The sequence below is a fragment of the Pseudonaja textilis genome, chromosome 3 (genome assembly GCF_049901715.1).
Source record: "Pseudonaja textilis isolate UNSWEBS1 chromosome 3, rPseTex1.2, whole genome shotgun sequence".
Classification (NCBI taxonomy): domain Eukaryota; kingdom Metazoa; phylum Chordata; class Lepidosauria; order Squamata; family Elapidae; genus Pseudonaja; species Pseudonaja textilis.
In genome coordinates, this window is record NC_141992.1 from 168,029,713 (window position 1) to 168,047,676 (window position 17,964).

A 17,964-nucleotide genomic window follows, 5' to 3' on the forward strand; every position below is an offset into this window, starting at 1 on the left:
ATGGGCTCCGTCCAGCCTTGCAAGCGCTGGACGAAACCCGTCAAATCTCACATTTGATTACACAGAAGTTCAGTTTAGGATGTCCATGTATGTGCGTTAAGTCTTAATTTAGATCAATAAATGCACGCCCTTGGGATGCTATCGGCGTTCTTCCTGCTACACGCACATTTTTCTTGGAGTAACGTTGGTACCAGCGTCCCAAGAAGCTGAAGCGAAGATGTTCCTCCTCCTCAACCCTCCCGCGTTTGGTGTATTTAACGGGAAACTGCTTTCAGGACAGGTAAAGGCTAAAGAGAAACCAGACAGGCGCCTAAGGACCGTGGCCACGCCCACGGGGAGGTCGCTCTACTACCCGCACCCCTCGGTAGCGGCTCCTTGGGTGGCAATGCGCGACCCTCTGCAAACCAAGTTGGATTAAAATTTCAGAGAATGCCACGAATAAACGCACACCTCGTTTCAACGCGAAAGCCCTATCCCACCTGCGACGCGTGGCAGCTCTTCGTGAGTTGCATTCCGTCTAAGCACAGAGGCGCTGGGTTTTTCCAGCCCAAAGCAAGGCTGAACGTCGGGCACAAGGCGGGCAGGAGCTCGCCCGTGAGGGAAATGGCTCCCGGGTATAAGAAACTGAAGCCCAGCCGACATGCGGGAAAGCAAAAACTTTCAGTTTTCCTTGCGCTCCTAGTTACTGTTTAACATCCCCACCCACGTCTCAGTTTGTTTAGTAAATCGATCTGAAAGCAACTGCCGGGGCTCCGGCGCCGGCCCCGTCGCCATTACGCTAGGTTCCTATTTTGTTTCTCTCTTCCCCCGCCGGGGCAGATTGCGCTTGGTGGCCGGCGAGCGAAAGTCAAGGCCCGCCGGGGAAACTGAGGGGGAGGAAGCGCGGATATGTTCCCCAGGCGGCTCTAAGCTGACTCGCAGTTGCTTCCCCCGCCAGGTAAGTTTTTATTTCCGCCGGCGCCTCTAGAAAGACGAGAGCAGAGCTCGGCCGACCGTGCGCCGGCGCTTTTGCCTTGCTCGGAACTACGAGGCCTTTCTGGTCCAGCTGGGAGCCGGCGGAGCTCCAGTGCCTCTCGCCGCCGGGCTGCTACCATGACAAGGCGAGAAAGAAGCGAGAGCGACGGCTTCGCAGTCGAGAGGTCACGCCGCCGCCTTGCCTACTCAGGGCCTCCCGCCCCTTGAAACGGCGGGACTGCAGCCTCCTATTGGGGAACGAAGGCAGCCAGCTCTTGCTTCCCTTTCTGGCTGGAAGGGGCTGGATCCGCTTGTCTCTCTCCGAAAATGTGAATTCCAAGATTTTCTAGCCCTGGTTACCTGCCCTTTTATACTGAAAGAAGTTTTAATTCACTTTGGAGTTGGATTTAAAACAAGTTCTGGGAGAGCTCTCCCCTTCCCGATAACTGGAGCCCTTTCTTTTATCCCACTTCCGGTGGGATGGGTTTCAGAGTAGATTGTTAAGGACAAGTTGCCCCACCATCCTGCTTCCTTAAAAAACCAACCAAACTTGGATAGCTTCCTCAAAAGTGCAGAGATTTCTGGTTATTCCCAGGGCGTTTCCCCAAACCACTATAAATTCCACTGCGGTTAGGAAGTGCTTGCCTCCACCTGAGAGCTAACAGAAAGAAAATGTTAGGAAATATTAGTGCCTCTGTTATCCATTGTCCTGACCCTACTTTGGACTTTGTCTCCAGAGTTCGGCTCCATTGTTGTTTATCTATTTCATTTCCTAAATTGACCAAATGCTGTTTGGCTATAATAACAGGTGGTGGTATAATCTAGCATATTCCTTGCACTCATTTTAAGAATTAAGTTTTGCAGCCCCATATTTAGGGCAAAGAGGTCTAAATAAAATAAAGATACTGACAATTGAACAAGAAAAGAGTGAGAGACCATTACATTTGGTGAATCTAAAACTATCCAATATAAAACTCCCTTTTTATAAAAGATTATTTTGTTATGCAGATCTTTCAGTGTTTGATTAATTCTGCTAAGTTGCTTCATATACATGACAGTACATTTACATGAAACTTCCTTGTCTGATTATGGTTTTAAAAAGCAACTGAATGAAACAGTCATATTTAAAATGATAACTCTAAAGATATTGTTTTCCACCATACAGTTAATGCCTGAACCCAAAGTGGCTGATTATTCAAATCAGTATATTTCATTACCTCCCACTCTTGGTTACATTTTTTCCCCAAGATAGTAAAAGCAAAACTGATTATTTTTCTCTTTCTTGTTTTGTCTTCATGACAATTCTATAAGTTATTAAAAAAAAAGTCAATTGGCTCCAAGTCTTATCAACTGCCTTTTAAGATAATGTATAACTAGAATACTATGTGCTAGTATTCTAGTTATACATTATCTACAGTGTAACTCTTTAAAGGACTTCTAGAGGTTTGTCCCAGGATACCTAAGGGATGCTAGTGGAGAATACTGATGTAGAATATGAATTATTTAAATGAGATGAATGAAAGAGATGATAAAAAGGCCCTGCAGATGCCATTGTCCATCAATTACCTTTCACTATTGAGTCCTCTTCTTTCAGCCTGGTATTTCCCTTTATTTTAATTCTACCTTCATCTGGGGTCTTTGGGATCTTAGAGGGTTATTTCTCTGCTTATTTCTTGTCACAACAGTTTTATAGCGTAAAGTACTAGGTGAGTTTTAAAGGTAAGCCTCCTAGTCTAGATGAGGAATGAGCAGTGAGCAGGTCCTACCTTTTTGATATTGTTGACCTCAGTTCCATTGTCCTAATTCCCATGGACAGTGGAGGCATCTGTGCAGTACCATCTGTGCAGTACCACAGAATCCGGCTCAAATCCTGTGATTCCTAAGCCATCTGGGTCTTTCTTTTTATCATAATCATTGAAAATTCAAAAGTATAGTTTCAAGATAGGAAATAGGTAAACTATGGCTAGATATGTATAAAACATTTTTTTTAAAAAAAACTCCCAAACTCTTCAAATTCAGCACAGTCCTCATGCATTATGTGTACCATTCCTGCTGTATTAAGTGGTTATTATCCACTTGAAGATTGGTGACCTAGTCTAAATCATCACGGGCCTCTACAGTACACCCTGTTTTTGCACTCTTTCCACACACTGATACAGACACACCCAAACTGGTGATATTATCTTTCTGGACTGAATGACAACTTGTCCAGCTCTCTGGAAGAAACATCAGTGGTCAGCTTGCTTATGTAGCTATTTCTGTCTCTACGGTAGATCTACACAAAATAATGCCCATGGATCACATGTTGCCTTGTGCTGCTGGCACTTTTTGAAAAATAGTCTGTGGCCAGACACTCCCAAGAACACTCCCAAGAAAGACCTGCTGCTTCACAGCCATATCTGCCTGTAAGAAACATTGCCAAGCACCCCTAGTGGTATCAGGCTCATGGACACTGCCAGTTTCATTGCTGTCTTGGAGACACTGGCTATCAGTTAGTTGATTGGCATGCTATTTTCTTGTGGCCTACCATTATTGTAAAGATATAAATCTGACTCTTTCTCTAAGTTGCGCAAGCTACTTAGAGCCTAAAGCTACCACAGTACTATTAGTAAGTATTGCAATGAGAAAAGTGATACTGTCTTTTCTAAAACTGACAAATCAACTTCCACCAAGAAAGAGTCTGGATCTCATGTGGCATATTGGCTACTCTTTATAGGTACAGTGTTCAGTATAATAAGCATGTATAGAAAATTCCTGAAAGTGAAAGAATAAGTCAATTGAAAAAAGAGGAACTCTAAACAAACTTTTGGAGAAATAGTTATTACTGTATTAATGGAATTTAACTTTGAATTAAATATGTTTGGAATTTAGAACTGATGACATGACAAAATAATAATTCCTTGTTCTCCAGTATTAGATGTCTTTTATTCATTTAGTTACCTATTTCTGAGGAAGTTGGAGTTCTAAGCTCCTTGTAGATAAAACACATACTTGTATATGATTGCTCAGAAGTAAGTCCTACTGGGTTTAGTTTGGTTTGTTCCTCAAGGAGATGATTTTGCATTTCATGTAACACCAACAGACACAAAAGTAGACTATACACTATGAAATATTCAGGTAAAATGTCAGTTGTGGGAAGGCTGTTTTGAATGTTTTATTGATCATCCCATTCTCTTTTTCTCTTCTTCCTCTTGTTGCTTTTTGAAAACGTGTTTAAAGGGAGTTAAGATGGAAAAACACTTAAAATGTTCTTTTGTAACCGACTCCATGCTTCCCATAATTCCTCTGTCACTCTGTAGCTTTGAGAAAGGGAAAAAAACAGTTTAGATGCTGTTTTCATTGCGTGCTACTTGCTTCCCTGTCTCTTTCTTCCTGTCTCACAGATGCACAACAGCTCTGCCTGAGGCACACCTCATACACATTAAAAAAATCAAGCATAGGACAAGATCCCAATGCACCTACTTTTTTCAGAACATTGTCTTTCATTTTTGTGGCTTGTGCAATTGGAAAACAGAACCATTTTTCTCTTTCCTCCAATGTTCATCAGACTTGATTAGGGATAGCAAAGTAGAAATTGTCTTTCCTCATTTAACACTGAGTAAAGTGGAAGATCTGGTCTGCTTTCAAATTAACAGAAAGGTTGTATTTTCCACTGTGGGGTGAAATCCCAAGTGATATGTAGAGGGAAAGAAGCTATTGCCCAGTGTTAGCTGTTATTGTTGTCCTTCAACATGGGTTCTCAACTTCAGCAACTTTAAGATATGTAGACTTCAATGCCCAGAATTCCCCAGGCAGCATTCTGGAAGCTGAAGTTTATGTATCTTAAAAGCTGCAGAAGTTGAGAGACACTATGTTGGACTATAACTTCTTGTCTTTTCAGTTTGCAGGGGATGATGGAAGTTTTAATCCCATGTGTTTTGTTGATGCCAGTTTGCTGAAAGTGTAAATACTTTACACTACTATCAAACCTCAAAATAGCAGAAACCACGCCTTCAGTTTTTAGTAGCATGATCAGAGGCCATAAACTCTGAGGGTTCCAGAAGAGACTTGGAGGGCATAGTGTTCCCATTTTGGCAATCGGCCAGTGTGATGTGACGCCATAAGGTGTAGAAATTAAAGCCATTTAGCTAATTCAATAAATTATGGTTCAGTTACTAGAAGATACTGTGTTGCATAAAAAACACAGCTATTATGAAAGTAGTCTCATTATTACATCTCATCCCAAATTTTGGAATATTTTATTTATAAAGTTTCTACTTACTTTGTTATACTATTCACTAACATTAGTAGGAGTAGCACTCTGGAATGGATGGTAGTATTGAATTTCTTCTGGATTTTTCAAGTATATTTAAACCATTATCCTGTTTTTGTTTTGTCGTATGGATTACCTTCAGTGTTTTGCCTATAGAAATAAGTTCAGTTGCATTGAGAGGGATTTATTTCCATGTAGTAAGGTGGCATTTGATTGAAGAGTCTAACAGTACAATGTTGGGAAACAGGCAAATTCCAGAGAATTTAATGAGATTTATTACCAAGTGGGTATAGCAGAGATTCAACAAGTTTTAGTGCATGGAGGGGAACAAAATTACGGTGCACAACATGCAAGAGTAAAATACAGGCAGACAACTTGTGATTTTTGGAGCATCTAGTTTTGGGAGTTAGCCTTTATTTTTAAACTATATTAAGCCTTTTTTAGACTTAGGCTACAGTTTCCTAGTTCAGTACAATGAAAAAATGTTTTAAATGGAGCTTTAGTGCCACAAAAAAGATGTTTTTTACATTGGAGTATAGTATGGATGTTTTAACTATGAATTTAAGCAGTTCACATTTTGCTTCTTCACTGAGGTCCCCAGGTGGATTTAGGCAAACCATTATCTTGAAGCCTCTGTTCTCCATTGTTTAGTATGGAACATGACAATGGTTTATTTCACAGGGCTGCATTAGATTTAGAAGTGTGCTGAATTCTTGAAAGGCAGTAATAACATACCATACTGCTGTAATTTCATAGCTGTTGTTCAAGAAGCTCACTCAGAAAACGTCTTTAAAAAACAACAACCCAAGGCTTTTTTCTTGCTTTTTTTTTTTTTTTACTCATGGATTACTGAAACAGAATTTTTAAGATAAAGAGAAGTTTATGTTGATTTTCAGAGCAACCAACAGATGATGTCACAGTGGCATATGTATAAATTTAATTGGGACTTTCTGTTTTCTAACAGGGCTTCTTTTTCCCTTCTATCTAGCTATGCAAATATAATTTTATCACATTTAAGAAGTGTTCAGATTTTATTTCCCTATCCAGGAAGGCTTTTCTTATTATCTGTCTTAGTAGTAGATGGGAGGTTTCTGGACAAACAATATATTGCAGCAGGTAAATAAATAAATCAATTTTTAAATAAAGTATTAAACAAAGACAAACAAATAAAAACAAACAAATAAACTTCTGATCCATTGCTACCATCTGGTGGTTATCTGGATTTTTTTAATGAGTGCTTAACCCAGCTCTGGTAGTAGATATTTTAAAGACTGGAGTTGCACTTTAATACTGATTAATGAACCAAATAAATAAAGGTATGCATATGGTTTCTTTAGGTCTGGCTAACTGTAATGTGAAAACCCAGCACTGATTTTTTTTTAAAAAAACAACATAATTTTTGAAATCTGAATTCTACAAATGATATTGTAATCAATAAAACTTGCTTATAAAAATTGTAACTTAGCATGTTGTGCAAACTGAACTATACATTATAAGAAACAGTTGAAAGAAAACCCAGCATAAATTAATATAGAGGAGGCAAACTATTTTCTGCTACAGAGATTTTGTGCTTTCCTTCCCATCCTTATTTATGATGGTTTTTTTTCCACTATTTTTTTTTCTATCCCAAATTGGTCACATTGCTGCTGAATTTTGGCATCAGGATCTCAGAGGGCCTTGGGGTTTACAAACTAGGGCTGGGGATTTTGTATTCCTTTTTAAGAAAAGAAATGCAGACAGGCCTTAAAATGTTTGCACCAAACATTTTCCCTGACTTCCAGGAAATGTTGGCTCTCTTAATTCTGCTTAGCATTGTAGTCCTTGTCTGTAGAGGACTTGCTGCAAATTTTTATCCCAGTGCATTTGCTCCCAGGTAAATGTGTATTCAAATACCACCAGTATCTAATTCTAGTTAATTCAATAGTCTTGCATCCAAATAAAATTCATAAAGTTACTTGGAATTGGAGGAATTTTGTAACAATTATATTAAAGCTACATACTAAACTGAGAAGCTGTTGCTTTTTCATAATGCTTTTTTTTCATAATGCTGAGAAGCTGTTGCTTTTTCATGTTCTGACCAATGTTTCAGAAGGTCCAGCATTTAGTATTTCTTTTTTACAAATTTTTATTTTAATAAAAAAGTTTATTTAACATTCATACGTTTAGAACAAACAAACAAATAAACACACACACAAATACACATACACACACATATATTGGGTACATACATATACCCAATGTATATAATATTTCTAAAAATGTGTTTTATTGTTGCATAATTTCATTACGAATCCTAATCTATGGATTGGATGTATATATATAGTTAGTATTCACTCTGTTCCCATTTTTAACTGAATTACATTAAGATGTTACTAGAAAATAGACTCAAGGAAAAAAAGATAAGGAAGCTACTTGGAAAAAGAGTAAAGAAGTATGTGCCTCAGAAATGCATGGAGTTGCATTGTTGGAAATATGAAAAAAGAGGTATGATGAAGGAAAAGAGGCTGTGGTTGAAAAAGAATAATTGCTACAAAAATCGGGGTGAAAGGTACTGTACATGGTGCATAGAGAGAAAGGATTGTTGTATATAAAGGAAGGGAATGTTAAAATCAAAAGAGGCACATAACATGTAGAATGAATTGTATGGAAATAAGTATTTTGCATGTGGGTGAAAAGGACTAAACAAATAGCTTTCAATATGATGAATGAAATTAAAAATAGAAGTAATAAAGCTATTTGGGATAAAACTGAAATGAAGGTATGCTGGAAGAATATTTTAGAGACTGGCAAGGGAGTGACAGTGAGATGTTGAATGACATGCCACAAATGCTCATGTCTTCAGAAAAAATATGAAAAAGAAGTCATATTTGATCAGAAAATATTAAAAAAAGTTTAAGATACATTGATTGGTAATTAGAGAAATTCTAATTCATTGTTGTGGTTATACTTATAGAGTAACTTTGGTTTGTTTAACATGTTTCTAAACTAAAATTAAATCTGTGCCTGTTGATTGGAAGAATATTTCTCTTCTACAAAGGTAGCCAAATTGAACGCAAAAATAATATGGTATTGCAAATTGGTTGCTGAAGGCAATGAGAATAATATATGATGGAAGTAAAACGTGAGGATAAATGAAATGGTTTGTGAATCAACATTGATAAGGTAAAAAGGCAGGCATTTATGATATTACTTGGTTGTTTAATGTATTTACAGAAGATTATAATGAATGCTTGCAATGACATTAGACACATTAGTTGGAAATGCAAAAATATGCATACCTTTTTATGTAGACAATTTTGTGTTGTTGATTAAGAACCCAAATAGTTTGCCGTGAGATTGATACAACAAGGAGTTGGGACCTGAAAATTAATATGTGAAAGACCAAGGTAGATCCTAACTCCTTGTTCTGTCAATCTCACAGCAAATCATTTGGGTTCTTAATCAACAACACAAAATTGTCTACATAAAAAGGTATGCATATTTTTGCATTTCCAACTAATGTGTCTAATGTCATTGCAAGCATTCATTATAATTTTCTGTAAATACATTAAACAACCAAGTGATATCATACATGCCTGCCTTTTTACCTAGGTAGTTCTGCTGGCAGGAAAAATGGAATGAAGGATTGTAGATTAGATGTAAAAAATAATAAAAAACTATTCTAAATAGAAAAACATGTAAACCTTAGTTCAATGTTTATTAAAGATGGGGAATCAATGGAAACAGTTTTACAAAATTTTAAAAATGTAATCTTTTGTAAGGAATGAAAGTGAAACTGACTGTTTAAGACTGCTATTTCACTTACTTTGTTATAGGTAGTTAAGAGTTTGGGTAAAGAGAAGCAGAAAGTTAGTTGAATGTAGCAGAAATGGAATACATTAAAGTACTTAAGAAGTATATACAGTAAAAGAGGAAGAGATAGGGTCAAGAATTCAAAGCATAATATTAGGGGCTATTGTTAGTTTGATCCTCCCGACTATATCCAGTTTCCCTTTAAAACCATGCAAACTGGTTGCTGTTAACATCACTACTAGCAATGAATATGTACTTGGTGAAAAATAATGGCAGTGAAGAGAGTGACTCAGAATTGTAATATTGTAAGAGATGAAGAGAAAATGCTTTGTGTCATCTAAGCTATATGTGATTTTAAATGCAGCACTTTTGTCATGTTTCCCTTTACCTTCCTTTGTTCCAAACAGAACAGCACCAGGGTTCTGCCATAGGTTTTTTTTTAAAAAAAATAAATAAAGAAGTCACTCTACCATCCTATTTTTGTCTATATTTGTTCCTTTTGTTTTTCTGATGTGGTAACTGAATTTGTACCCAAGTGTGCACTCACTACATAGTTTTAAAGAACATTATTGAATCAGTGAGCCTGTTTTTCAGTTTCTTTTCTAATGATTTTAAGCATTGATTTCTACAAGAGCTGTGCACTGGTTGACATGAGATATCCACCCTGACTCAAGGATCCCTTTCATGTTTCTTCCCTACCAGCTGACATCTCATTAATATATAGGCAAAATCTGCAATGTTTATGCTAACAGATATTATATTTGCCATTTAAAAGCCTATTCACTAGGAAAGATCTTTGTGCAGCTTGACACTCTACACAATTCCTTTTTTATTTTTCCACTTTGAATGTGGAAACCATATGCAAATACGGCCACTTAAGGGCTCGGTTCTAATTCCAGGTTGCCATTATGCAAGTTAAAAACACTTGGGCTCAGCCTTCCATCTTGCATAACTCACCAATGTGAGAATTATCTGTTTATTCCTATTTCTTGTTCTATTAGCAGTCATGGCAGTTAATTATTACATAGAGAAAAATAACCTGATATAAGATTCTGCTAATGACATAACTAAAAAGAGATGAAAACTGGACTTCCCATCAAAAGGAAAGGTAGTTCAGCCCACTTCATAGCTTAAGCAAGAGAAAATGTGCAAGAATTTGAACTTGGATTTCATTATAAATATAATTTATACCTGAGAAACAGCAATTGCAGTAAATTTTTCATATTTCTTGGATTTTTCTACAGTACAGCTAGTCCTCACTTGTTCAATGAGCATTCCAAGTTATGATGGTGCTGAATAATAGGGATTTAAAACAGGTCTGCACAGTTGTGGCCATCACATGATCATGATTCAGGAGCTTGGCAACCAGCCTGCTATTATGGCATCACAGCATAACCATGATCATGTAGTGGTGGTTTGAAACTTTCACTGCTGGCTTCTGAAAAGCAGAGTCAATAGGAAAACTGTCAATAGGTTGCAAATGGCAATCATGTTACTGCAAGATTCTGTGACCACATTGGATTTGCCTATCAATGGCACCTGGGACTGCTGGATCTGCCATCGTAATTTGGTGCAACTGTACTAATGGTTGTACCTAGTCCCAATTATCATTGGCAAGCCTACATTGGTAAACAATTCATCAGAAATTTTTAAATTTTTGTGTAATTCCAACTTAGTCTGCAAGAAAGAAGATGACAGTGGTTGACAATGGCAGCTAAATTTGCTCAGAGCCTTTATTGAGGGATTTGTCAGGAATCTATTGAAAATCTATGTATACAGTATCTGTTGGTCCACTCAGACATCTCTCTCTTTTTCACTTTCTCTCTCTCTCTGGATATATTACTAATAATTTAAACTCCAATCTATAACATGAAATTTAGGTCAGTCTAAGATTACAGCTTTGGACCTGAAAGCATGTGAAAGAATGTGATTTGTCTGATCACATAATAGCAATTGAAAGGTAGGCTTTGGATGCTGAGTGGCTTGCCTCACAATGCTTTGGCTCATTGATCTCCTAACTTTATTTTTTAGCAGTATTAATGGTAATTTTATAGGTAGGTATGCAATTTTAAATGATGATTAATTTCTTTCTGACATCTTGTTTAAGTGAACCCTGTATGAGAACCCATCCTTGCATGGCAACTAAGCTGAAAAAAACAGGTAAAAGAAATTCCTTATTACAGCGATGTTAAGCATGAAGTAAAAGCAGGGTTGCATATCCAGTATGTTATATGAAGTCAATTCTTGTTGTTACCTGATTTATTGTTCTGATACTTGCTTTATTTCAGTGCTTATGCACAACCTTACAGGATGAAATGATTGTTATTGTTTGGCTGATAGGTGAATTCTCCTACAATATTATCATTGCAAAACATAAAATGCCATACTTTAAGCAAAGGAGCACATAGAATTCTCATTTTATTTGTGTTATATTTTATATTAAAACTTAAAGTTCAATTTGATGAACACCAGATGCCCATACTGAACTTCGTAGTACACAAATCTAAGTAAATATTCTCAAGGTTGGGTCATGAATGCATTATTATTGTGAAATTCTGATATGATAACGTAACTGCCATAATTGACAGGTGGATACATCAAAAGCAAAACACAAATGTGCTAAATTTTTAGGTATTTTGTAGATATTTTAAAATATAATTCAATCATTGTGATTGAATCAGGTTTTCACTTTACATTTTCTTTCTTCCTTTTTTTTAAAAAGGTAAATTCAGGTTGGAATAACACATATAATGTCAAAGCTGAAATCTATCAAACTGATAGAGCCAGGCTACATTTTCAGCCCTTTTCCAATTGTCAATTTAAGTTAATTGAAAGCGAAAGGTCTCGGATTCAGGATTGGGCCATTTAAACACAAGCGTGCTGCTTTCATTTCATAGAAGGGCAATCTCCCTGCACACACGTATTTTTAAAAGGTTCATTCATAATTCTCCCTTCACACTTCTATTGGAAATGACAGAATTCATTATTTTTGAGCTTCAAACTATTTTCCTCCAACTTGGGTGATGAATTGTATGAGATTTACTTCACAACATGACATGGCAGCCCTTGAGATTTTAAAATACTATGAGCTAGTTGCCTGCCCTTTGTAGCCTCTGAGGAGCAAGAGTAAAAGGAACTTTAGACTAGCCTTCTGTGTCTTAGGGCGGATCACAAAGTATTTTTAGGCCATCATGCGAACCATCATTTTAGAACCTTCAGCACTAACAGCCAGAAGTTTTTGAGGGACAACTTGTATGCTTTGTCCTGCTTCATTTCCATGGCAGTAACCAACTGGCTAGTACCCACTCTTCCCAAATATTCCATTTGTGTGCTAATTGTAAAAAATGGCTTATGATTTGGTTTGGTATCTCCAATTGGCTTGGTGGTCATGTGACTGGCTGGGCGTGGCCAACTCAACATCACTCACATCGAGGCACACATCTCTTCGCCTGGCCTCTCATGACTGTGAGGATGCTGCAACAGTCGTAAGTGTGAAAAATGGCCATAAGTCACTTTTTCCAGTGCCATTGTAACTTTGAATGCTCACTCCACACAAGCAAAGTACCAGCAAAGGAGGGGTAAAAAACTCCAGAAAAGTTCCAGAGACAGGAAGTCTAGTCCTGCCAAGAATGTAATAAGAGTTCATGGAGAGGCAGTTTCTGTAAGCAACACCAGAATGTTTCCTTCCTGCCTTCTTTTCAGGATTAGGCCAGTAATTTCTTCTAACAACCGGTTCTCCGAACTGCTTAGAATGTTAACAACTGGTTCTAGCAAATAGGTGCGAACCTGTAGAATCCCACCCCTGCATACTACTGTTAATATTTTGATGATAAATGTAATGGAACAAAATAGATGAAGTTTATCTCTAGGTTTTGGATCAATTTATCGTGCCTTGTTGGCCAATTTTGGAATGTTTCAATTATACAGAAACTTAAACATTTAACCTTACTTTCATGGATATAGATTTGCTCTTCTGATTTTTCTTTAGGTTTGCATTCTACCTTTTTGACACCCTAATATTTGATGACTCCCAATGTGTCAAGGGGCCCACAAACTTTTTCCACCAAGTTTCCTCCTCTGTGTCTCACACACAGACACATATATTTGAAAGTGGGAAATAAATACATTGCAAAGTTTTACATCTTTCTTATTAATTTTATTTTAGGAAAAAAATGATGAAAGTATGAAATTAAGTTAGAGTGTCAAGATGAGTAGGAGGTAAAAGTGCTTGGCTGGAATAGGGGCTAAAATCTGGGACAGGGAGAATACTAATACACTGAGGCTTGCATGATTATGATTAAATGATTATGATAGCCATTCTATGAATAAACAAGGCCAGAGCAGATCTGTTGAGAAAACACTCACAATACCATCTCAACATTCCAAATGTCTCCAACACATCAAAATTTGGCTATTTTTATCATATAATTTTAATGTTTTCTTTTGATCTAATAGCTATGAGATTAGCATATGCTCTCTCTTTGGAATCCTTGAGCTCTTTCAATGGGAAAATATTAGAAAGCTTACTAGAACTATCCATCAGGGGTGGGTTTCTACCAGTTCTGTCCACCTCTGTAGAACTGGTAGCTCTGAAGAGCAGCAGACATCGAACCAGTTCTGTGTCTGCTGCTGTTTTGGCCCACCCGCTCGCCCAGGCTCTTACCTGACCTTTATTTCCTGCTATTTCAACCGCAGCTGCTTTGCATGACACAGCTGCAGTTGAAAAAGCAGGAAAAAAGGGATTTTCCAACTGCTGCACACTTGCACGGAACTCTGCTCAGCTGTCCAGGCAGCTCAGCAGGTCGTAAATAGCGCTCGTGCGACTCGCGTGTGCAAAGTGTGCATGCGCACGCAACGCAGAGTAACAGAACTGGTAGTTCTACCAGTCGGATCCCATCCCTGCTATCCATCCATTATATATGGAAAAGCTTCTTTGTCATGGTTTTGCCTTTAGAGGGACACAGAAAGCCTCTTGAAATTATCTTTCCTTCTTTCCCTGATCTGTTTTTTTTAATTGACACTTTAAATGCAAATAAAGTTATTAAGACTGAATTTTGAAATCTTGGTTTACTGAATATTTTGGAAGATTGGCTGAGAAAAATAGACTTCTTGTTTATACTAACTTCTCTTATTGTTCTGCCTGATTATATGCTAAGCAAACAGGAATGCTGTTAATCATATTTGCACTTCAGTTCAGCACTTAGGACTTAGGACTGAAACTAGTCTCTACTTTACAACAAGAGTGTGCAGGTCAGCACACAGACACATGCTCTAAGAGCTCTGAAAGTGAAACTTATTAGATTATTCCAGATAAACAACTTAAGTATATATCAGTGAGATGATTAACATTTTGAATACTGTAAATAACATTCAGATTTCAACTGGGATATCACAAGAAATGTGCACTTTACAAGGCGTTCATTTTGATTGTAAGAGCCAACTGGGAAGCACTGAGTATGAAAAATTATAGCAATTTGTCTCATGATGTTTGATTGGTAGCATTTCATTTCTTTCCTTGATAAAGGGCAAATGAGGGAATATATATGGCTACTCTTCAGTTAGACAAACCACTCATTCCAGAGTACAGGTCATGGAATCATGATAATAAATTAAGGAAAACTTTCTAATGGTAAGAGCAGCTTAACAGTTGACTCCTCCACCTCATTAATGGGATATGTTCTAGCAAAAACTGAATAGATATTTGCAAGGGAAGCTTAAATTTGGATTCCTGCATTGAACAGAAGGTTGCATTTAATGGCCAATGTGGCCCCATCTGACTTTATGCTATAATAAGCAAAGTAATGGATATGCCTTAATTTTCCTTTCCAAACTAAGCAAATATACAGAAAGCAGGCTGGGTTAGTAAAATAGAATTCCCTGTAACTAGACTTGGACGTTTCTTCCTGTGGTACCTAGCTCATCTCCAGATCTGGTTCTGTATACTGTACTTCAAAGAAGTTGAAAACATACCAAAGAAACTTGGAGGACAGCATAGTGTAATATAGCACCTATTCTTGAAAAAATTTAGTAGATTTAGTCTAGATGTTAATGACCTCGTTAAGAAAAAAGTAAATTTTAGGAAACAGTTACGCCACTTCAGCAATGATGCTAGTTATCTTGGGAGATGAAGGTAGATTCATTTTTGCTGGAGAGCTTTATGTATCAACTAGATCAGGGGTTGCCAACCCTTTGGACCTCAGGGACCACCAAACTCATAAGTTTAGATCCCAGGGACCACTAACTGGTTCTGTGGGCGTGGCCTAATTTATGGGTGTGGCTTGGTTATGTGACTGGCTGGGCATGGCTTGTATGTAAATATTATAAATATTTATATAAATATTGAATTTTTTATAAAAAAAGAGCAACTTTTACCCAAAAGCAGGCAAAGCAGGCAGGGAGATTGAGTTGCTCACAGAATCACAGATTCAATCAGAAATCTATCTTCCATTGGCTAGCTCAGTCTGTCACATAAAATTTGCTAGCAAGCAAACTCACAAAATTAACGCACAACACACTATGCATGTAAATATTGAATTTTTTATTTTAAAAAAGAGCAATTTTTACCCAAAATCAGGGTAGGCAAAGCAGGCAGATTGAGTTGCTCAAAGAATCATTCAGTGATCTATCTATCTGCCATCGGCTAGCTCAGTCTCTCAAATTTGCTTGCCGTGAGTCTGCACTGAATTTGCTTGCAAGCAAACCTTCAGTCCTAAGGGAGGTTGGGCTATGCTGAGCCGAAGATCTAAAGACTAGATAGAAAGCAAGAAATCCAACCATTCCCTGCTTCCTAGCTAATCTAAATCTCCCAGCACAGCAGAACAGATGATGGTCAGAAAAAGGAAAAACAGCAATTTAGCAGGCAAGTTTACCAGGTAAGGAGTATGTGGGCGGGGAGGGTTCCTGGGGGCCATGTGGGTGGTGCAACCTTGTGTTTCTGCGCAGCCTGGATTAATTGCTTTGTGGGGGTGCTCTGGGGGTAAGATTTCTCTGTGGCCCACCAAAATTTTCTCACGGCCCACCAGTGGCCCACCCGTTGGGACCACTGAACTAGATCAGTGTCTCTCAAACTAGGCAACTTTAAGATGTGTGGATTCCCCTTCCTAAGAGGCCTTTAAGGGACATGCAAAAGTGCACCATCGTGCCTCCCATCCATGTCCTATTGTCCCCATTTATTTGTACCTATTTCCTGTATTCTTACTCATGATTTTACTTATACCTGTTATCTTGTAAGCGATTGACAAATCAAATAAAATCAAATAAAAAAATATGTGGATTTCAACTTTCAGAATTGGCTGGCTAGGGAATTCTAGGAATTGATCTCAATGTAACTTAAAGTTGCCAAAACACTGAGAAATACTGAACTAGGCATAACTTTTTGGAGAGGCTCTACTTTGGATAGGGATACAGAAATAAATGTACAGAGTCTGAGTGCTATATGTAGTGCTAATGTTTCATACTATTTCATTCAGATTTCCAGTGAATCAAACATAGCAGCAAGAGTTTGGAGGTATCTGCAGGTTTTGATATATGGATTTTGTGCATAATTTTGCATAATAAGTTTTTCCTATGCAACTTACCTAAATACCTGCATTTTACTTTTTTCTTATAGAAGCACACTTTATGCACATTATATTTTCACAACCTTTTAAAATAAGTGCTGCTTTGTATGGGCTGTCCTTCACAATAATGGATCATAGAAGACTGTTTACTGCTGCTGTCCGTGATGTGGCTAAGTACGTTTGGGAGAATTGTAGCATAATGATGTAAAATCCATAACTAGTGGTATCTGTCAGGTCTGCTTAAAAAAAGTCAGTGTGGCGATTGCGATAGGTGGATCAGTCACACTGTTATAGCTACCATCTTGACTTTTTAAACCCTTGTCTTTTACCTAGTTAGCTCTGGATGCTCAGCATAAAGCAAGGAGGAAAAAAGGCTGGGAATTCCAGGAGTTGACTCCACACATCTTAAAATAAGCCAGGTTGAGAAATACTGGGTCAGTGATCTGGGTTAGTTAGACTCAATAATTTACAATTCTCCATGCCTGTGAACAATAGGCTTTGGATGTGTTCATTTTGATGTCCCCAAATGAGGAGCTTGCCTTACACATTCAAATTCATCATCATCCATGTTCTTCAAGAAAACAGTTTATAATACAAAACTACAATGCAAGTCTCATTCGTGTCTCTTCAGCACTAACTTGTTTTTTCTCTCTCCCATTTTTGTACCTTCTAAATGAAGTTGTCCAACACTGATTTCTTCCAAGTATCTGCCTGTTTATTCTTGACTAGCACTGATATTTTTTTTCCTAATGTGGCTAAGGAATTATGTGTGTTATATTTTTAAAGAATCTAAACCTATCAGTCCCTGGATGAAGGGATGATGTGTGAGATGACCATTGACAATCTCCCCTCACTGACGAGAAGCATTTAATTCTGTTATTGGTATATGACATTCTAGATCACTATTGAAAATCAATAAGCTGCTAAAGGTCAGCCTTACAGCTTGACCTAAATCCATTTAGAGCCACTTTATATACCTCATTAGGAATGTAATTTAAAGCTAAAATGCCTTACCCACATACTGTTATATAGTGTCATTAGTATGTTTATTTTTATTTTTCCCGTCACAGAGCGTCTTGATAACTCTGTACGTGCCCAGTGGTCTCTAGACACTTACATTTACAGAATAAATAGATCAGAGGTTTTTGCATTGTGGTCCAGAAAGCTTTTCTTGCTGGTTTGCAAACAACTGATGGATGACTTGATGGTGTATCTTCTTCCTTATTTACAATGAGTAAATTGTATTAGTAGAAACTAAAAACCCATTTAAATTTTTCCCTTCTCATATTATCTATATGAGTAATTGCAGTAATTTCAAAACAATTATATGCACTTTTGAGCATGAGAAGTGATCTTATGCAGAAATGTCTGTCTACTATAAAATAATTCATAGTATAACTTAATAAC

At 37.4% G+C, this 17,964-nt stretch overlaps 1 protein-coding gene across 3 annotated transcripts in view; it reads left to right on the forward strand.

Annotated features, from left to right (window-relative positions):
* The first annotated feature begins 725 nt into the window (after nucleotides 1-725).
* HNF4G (hepatocyte nuclear factor 4 gamma) overlaps nucleotides 726-17,964 on the forward strand; it is an 83,864-nt gene continuing 66,625 nt past the window's right edge. For 2 of the 3 annotated variants that reach the window (XR_015743241.1, XM_026706070.2), the window contains exon 1: nucleotides 730-937. The gene's annotated coding sequence lies outside the window, so the exon portion shown is untranslated. Of the gene's footprint in view, nucleotides 938-17,964 lie in introns of all 3 variants that reach the window. The other variant, XR_015743242.1, reaches the window with a different exon arrangement.